Source organism: Lolium rigidum, chromosome 6 (assembly GCF_022539505.1).
Source record: "Lolium rigidum isolate FL_2022 chromosome 6, APGP_CSIRO_Lrig_0.1, whole genome shotgun sequence".
NCBI classification, from domain to species: domain Eukaryota; kingdom Viridiplantae; phylum Streptophyta; class Magnoliopsida; order Poales; family Poaceae; genus Lolium; species Lolium rigidum.
In genome coordinates, this window is record NC_061513.1 from 115,876,286 (window position 1) to 115,882,691 (window position 6,406).

Genomic DNA, 6,406 nt, shown 5'->3' on the forward strand with positions numbered 1-6,406 from the left:
CCTCATTGGTGCAAAAACCTTAGAAAAATAGCACAATGTTCGATTCATGGGACGAGGCGGCGCTAGAGGCGGCCGTAGAAGTCGTGGGGACCCGCAGCTCGCAGAGTACGAGGCGTGGGAGGAGGCGGCGCTAGCGGCGACCATAGATGCCTATGTCGCGGACGAGCAGCAGGGCCAGGAGGCGGAGCGACGACTGCGGGTGACGCGGCGGGAGGCGGAGCGGCAGCGGGAGGAGGCGGAGCGGCGGCAGCAGGAGGAGGCGGAGCGGCTGGAGTTCCTGGAGGCGCGGCGGCGGGAGGCGCTGAGCCAGCGCCGGTGGGAGGCGCGCCAGCAGAAGGGGTGGGAGGAGATTGCGCTGCGGCGACGGCAGCGGGAGGAGACACAGCGTCAGGATGAAGTCTACGAACGGCGGCGTTTGGCGGAGTTGCAGCTTCGGTTACAGAGGCAAGAGTTGGATCACCGTCGGCGGCGGGAGGAGCTGGAGATGCAGCTACGTCGGGAGGCAGTGGCCGCGGATAGAGCCACGTACTTGACGTTCGTGGCGGAGAGAGCAGTGGGGGATCAACGACGGAGGAGCAGCGGAGAGAGGAGGGGAGAGAGCACCGGAGAGATCAGCGGGTGGTCGTCCACCTCCATAGAGCCGGGTGGCTAGTAGGTAGTAGGCTAGAGATGAAGCAGGTTTCATATGTCATCCGGGATCGAGGAGTGAATAATGTTTTACTTAGATTTGCCTGAAAATATTATTCATTTCTCGATCCTGAATGACATTAAAATGAAACTACAAGTATAAATACATAGTTTATGTAAAAAAAATCTATCGGAACCACCGGTTTGGGAACGTCGGCGTGGGAACAACACCTCCAAATAGAGGATGCAGTGCTGGCGTCCTCCATACGGAAGTGTCGACGCTTCTACCCGCGACTATTTAGGGGCTGTCGATGAAGATGCTCTAACTGCGCAGTGCCGGAAGGCTGTCTGGCCGCAGATCTTGTGTGCACGCATGTGCTCATCTGATGCGCATGAGCAGTTGGATGGGCAGAGGCTGCTGATCGCAAGCCTTGAAGGACGTCCGGACGTGGACTCCAAAGCCTCGTGCGTGCGGCCGATCGGGTGGCCTTAGCCTTTGTTGCACGTCGTGAAGGACATGGATTTCAAAGCCTTGGTTGCACGGTGGCTGATCCGAGTCAACGACATCTAGATCAAACGGCCGGCGACCAGAAGCACCAGATCGGTAGGTTGGAGACTAGAAGCACCAGATCGGGAGGCCCGCGATGCAAGACATCGGCGGCAAGATTGGAAGAGGACTTGTCAGCGTGGAGGAGAAGAGCACCAAGGTGGAGGAAGAAAAACGGGCGGAGATGCCCCGCCGCCACTGTCCGCCGGATGGCCAGCCTCCTCCGGCGGCGAAGGGGTGAAGGGGCGAAGGGGAGATACTGTCTACTAAGGTGGTGGTGGCGGTGCCTCCGAAGTCGCCTGGAGCGACCCGGGAGGCTGGAAACCCTATTCTTCCTTCAGGATGTGTAAAACATAACTCCAGCGATGCAATTTCTCAGGGTGTCTATCGTATCTGGTAAGTATCCTTAAACAGATCAGCATGAATGGATACCTGACTGCAAAGGAGTTCAGCTGGTACACAAAGGTGCAAATGTGAAATATATTTACACAAAAGCCAAAAGAAATTTCTGACTTCACGTCTAACTGAAGGAACATGGAAGGAGAATAATGAATGAAGTAATTATCAGTGTTTGCGTTTCAGATCCAAGATTATTGGTTGAAGTGAATGGAGCTGTGTAGGAATTGGTTTGTTAAAATGTTCTTGACCTGAAATATTGATGTTAGGACTTCTCCAAATCTAGCCAACCTCTGTGATGATGTGTTTACCCATTGTTTCTTTCTTTATCGATCCTTGCAGAGAAGAAAGCATCGTGGCACCATTAAGCAAATGTGCCTGCATAACTTCAGAAACATATGCATGATTGTCTTAATTTACACCAGAGGCGTCGAAACTTTATGTTGGACAAGTACAGGTGCAAACATCAAAATGCATTATGACCGAAAGGTGTACATCAAAATTTCAGAATTTTCATTAAGAAATAAAAGGGTACTTAAGCTAGTTGATCAATTCAAGTTTAACTACCAATCCAACACTGCTCAAATTTTTATCCATGACCTTTTAATCAGATTCAGGTCAAATAAAATACGAGGGCAAGGCTTTTACTCAAACTAAAATTCATCATAATGTGGTTTGGCGTAACGAGTCGGATAAAACCATTCTCGGGTCAGGCACGTGCCAACTGTGGATGGAAAACGATATCAAGGTCAGAAGCTGAACGATTTGTGGAACAAAATGTATTGAGATGATCATAAGGATACATGTACCTAGGAAGTTCAGAATTATCTGGAGTCTCGACGGCAACAGGAACAGTCCTGCAGATAAACCAAGTGGTAATTTTAGATTTCTAGCATCCAAAAACAAATGATTAAGATATGCATGATGCTTTATGTTAATTGTTAGCTTATTCAGCAACCTAGAAAGGGAAAGCAGCCGCAGCTAAGCAGTTGCGCCTAATACTACGAAACACAGACGAAGAGATAAACAGTTACGCCTAATATCATTGCACTAGTATTATCATATATTTCCAAACAAGATGAGACCTATATAACGGGAACATATCACGTGAAAATGCAACAGAACCTGCAAATCTGAAAATCGTGATAGACATCGTTAGATCCTGTACCAATGGTTAGATTTCATACCCTATCCCACCCTCGACTGTTTTGCAAAAGACCCCTTCAATTACGTCACCTTCTCACTCTCCCATCCTCCTTAGTAACCCACAGCTCTCTCTCTCTCCCAAAAATAACCCAATCGTGATCTCTCTCCGACTCTCTCCCTACTGCTCGCCCGGCGAACTCCGTTGCGAGTCTGCAGAACGGAGGTGGTGTCGGTGGAGAACCCAGAAACGCGGGTGAGGACCTAGATATTGGCGCACAGTTCTAGGGGGGAGGTCCAGTCTCATATATCGGCACCTCCCGATCTGGCTCCAGCGCGTTCTTTCCACAGGATCCATTTGGCTAGAGACTAACCTCCCCGGATCCGTTGTACGCAGCTCGCGAGCAGCCTCTGTCTACAGCCAGATTCACGTCCAAGATTATCATGTGTGTGCAAGCACGGCTGCACTCAGATCTGGCGAGGACATCTCTCGAATTTTTGCATCTCCTTGCTTGAGACATTTTTAATTCGATGGTGGGTTTCGTTTGCACCCTTTTGTCTTCGTGTTCATGGAAAAGGTTCTTTTTTGCAATGCAACTTGCGATCTGGCTTATTGGTTCATGATCATGTTTTGGAGACTTTGTTCTTTTCTTTACTATTATATTCGAGTTGGTCGTACGTCATACAACGCGTTTGGTGAAGGAGATTCGGAACATCCCGACCGTTCGATTTTTGTCTTCATCTCCGCTCGTTATCCAACCATCCATCTCCCGTGTGCCTATCCGCTTTTGACTACAGTGATTAACGCTCAATCAAATCAAATGAAAGCGGGTTATCTTGTTTCCTAAAACTACCAAATCATATCATTCATTTCCTTTTTCGCAAAAAAAAAGATCATTTATTTCCTTGTTATCAATTTTAGAAAAGGCAGGACATAACGTGAAGGCCTCAAATCGTGACGCTGACGCCACAATACCAAATGTCACATTCCCACCCGGCCTGCTCCCTCTCGCGCGCCGCCGCCGGCCTGCTACCTCTCGCGCCGCCGGCAAGGTCCGCGCGCTCGCCGACCTGCTCCCTCTTGCGCCAACAGCCTGGTCCGCGCGCTATCTGCCTGCTCCGTCTCGCGCCGCCGTCCTACTCCCTCTCGCGTCGTCGGCCAGGTCCACGCGCCGTCGGCCTGCCTGCTTCCTCTCGCGCCGCCGGCCAGGTCAGCGCGCGCCAGCCTGCTCCGTCTCGCGCCGCCGTCCTACTCCCTCTCGCGTCGTCGGCCAGGTCGATGCGCCGTCGGCCTGCCTGCTCCCTCTCGCGTCACCGGCCAGGTTCGCGCGCGCCGCCGGCCAAGTTCTCCGCGGTCGCCAGCCAAGTTGGCCACCCTCGGCGCACGCCCCCATCCAAGTTCTCCGCCGGCCAAGATGGAGCAGGGACGGGCCGCGCGCGCTGGAGCACAACAGCGAGGCCGCGCGCCATGGTTCAGCGACTATGTTCAGCGAGTACCTTTCAAATTAGATCAGCTCGCTGCTATTGGGATGAGTAAAATGAATCCTCCGAGGTAATTAGATGTTTCTTACATGTGAACGATGCAAACATATGGTTTCAGGTCTGTGCAAATCTAACACGGAACTCTGGTTATGGTTGAAACATTCTTAATGTTCATGTTGGTGCCACAGTCCAGCACTATTATTAGTGCATACGGGTTAGTATTATGAACCACATGCAATTTTTTTTGTCTTGGATTCAATTAGGGACCTGCAGTTTTTATAGCTTGGGTTGTGTAGATCAGAGAAGAAATGCATTGGTCGATGAACCACAATGTTGGTGAAGTGAGGTCTGAGGAGATGATTCAAGTGAGGAAGTACAAAGTTCAAACCATGCTATAAAACTTTGTGCATCATCTATGGTTCTTTTATATGCTTGCATGCTCTCATTTGTATGGTTTTGCAATCTTTGTTGAAACACTACTGGAAAATGAATTTCTACTTTACCTTTTGCCAACCAATTTTTTTATGTGATTGGTCATGTGAACTCTCAATATGTGTATTATCTCATATGTTTTTTCACTTGTAAATTGCAGTCGTAAGCAAGGCTTGTCAAATTGTACTGTAAGATTGATGGACACATGAATAAAACCTGTGCAAGTTTGATCCATTTTTGTGCTCACTTGTACTAAATCTGACCATGTGGATGCTCTGACATGGATCCCGGGGAACATTATCTCAGGTAATGAAATGCACCTTCTAATGCGAAGACGGAGTAGATGATCAATAGCTTAGACAAAAGAGGTAGCCACGAAATCTTTTTTGAGGAGGTTGGCTACAAAAAATAAATTGAGTTGTTTGCAATGCTTAGTCTCTCAAAATTAAACATGAATCCAGGTTTACTGTAGTTGGTTTGGTCAAAGAGTATGTAGTCTGTTAGAATGGGGACAATAATCAAAAACAATAATTGGATATTTTTGGGTTTTTACGCTGTCTATTTACCATCGGGAAGAATTACTTTGGCAGACCAAAATGAACGTTGGTACATTCAGATCATGATTTATATAGGTAAACCTGACCGTACTATGTCTGACTAGACCACATTTTGATTTATATTTACTGGGTATTAGTGTATAGATACATTACATGCTGAATGTGTTTGGTTTGTATTGGAGGTAAATAAATCAAGTTGACACGGTGAGAGACAGTTTCATTCAAGACTGAAATTAAAAGTGAATGCTTGATGTTCCGTGTATAAAAGATGTATTTAGAATTTTTTAGGTTAAGGTTTCAAAACTAAAATAGTAGTATTAATTTACTTTGTAGGGATGCATATTTTGAAAGAACCATGTATGGCAAAGTGCTTTCGATTGTGTAAGTGGCCTGGAGAAGTCCGTAAGAGAACTAACATGATTGCATGGAAATAATTGCTACCTTTTGTTGAAGGAGTGTTAAAACAAGTTCACTGATCATTCCTGCAATTATATGCTATTGAGTGGATTAAAAAATAAAGATATGTTTTGTGTATACCTTTTCTGAAGTTTGTATGAAACTTCTGGCATGGGATTTTAACATCCGAACTCTTAGAGTTGCAGTGTATTATGACCTTTGTTGGTATGGTCAATTGTTGCGGTGTATTATGCTTTATTTGACCTATTGAAACATCTAAATCCGAATGCTTGTGAATTTTCTTGTTCACTATGTTTACTCATGCGACTAAAAATATATATATATATATATATATGGAGCCGTAGCAACGCACGGGCATTTAACTAGTCCATTTAAAATTCATGATCTGCGTCTAGTTCTTCCAAAATCTGAAAACGTCAACGGCTGCATCAATGATTGTAGGCATCTAAATGTGAAGAACTATATTTGCAGGGGGAGCTTTATGAGAAAGTACAAGGAGTGACGATGGGGGAATAGCAGACTTCAATCTGACCATCGGTACATGATCTGAGGGCCACCAGTGGACATTTGCAGATTTTCAGAACTTGTACGTTTGCACCTGATACGCCCCCCCTATATAACATCAAATCAGTTCAACAGTGCATGTTGTATGTCAACTGTAGCTCAATTGGCTTATCGAATTATCTAGGAAGGGAAGCAAGGCAAATCCTAACCAGCTCTGCCAACCCTAAAGAGCTCCGTCACATAATTTGAGGCTGGGAAACACTAGACAAGCTCTATGGAAGGCGCATCAATATAGCCATCA

The 6,406-nt window shown here is 46.8% G+C and overlaps 1 long non-coding RNA gene across 1 annotated transcript; it reads left to right on the top strand.

Annotated features, from left to right (window-relative positions):
- The first annotated feature begins 4,122 nt into the window (after positions 1-4,122).
- On the top strand, positions 4,123-6,239 carry LOC124667038. Its single transcript, XR_006991135.1, has 2 exons — positions 4,123-4,933; positions 6,073-6,239. It is a non-coding gene; the product is annotated as an uncharacterized LOC124667038 (long non-coding RNA).
- The last annotated feature ends 167 nt before the right edge of the window (positions 6,240-6,406 follow it).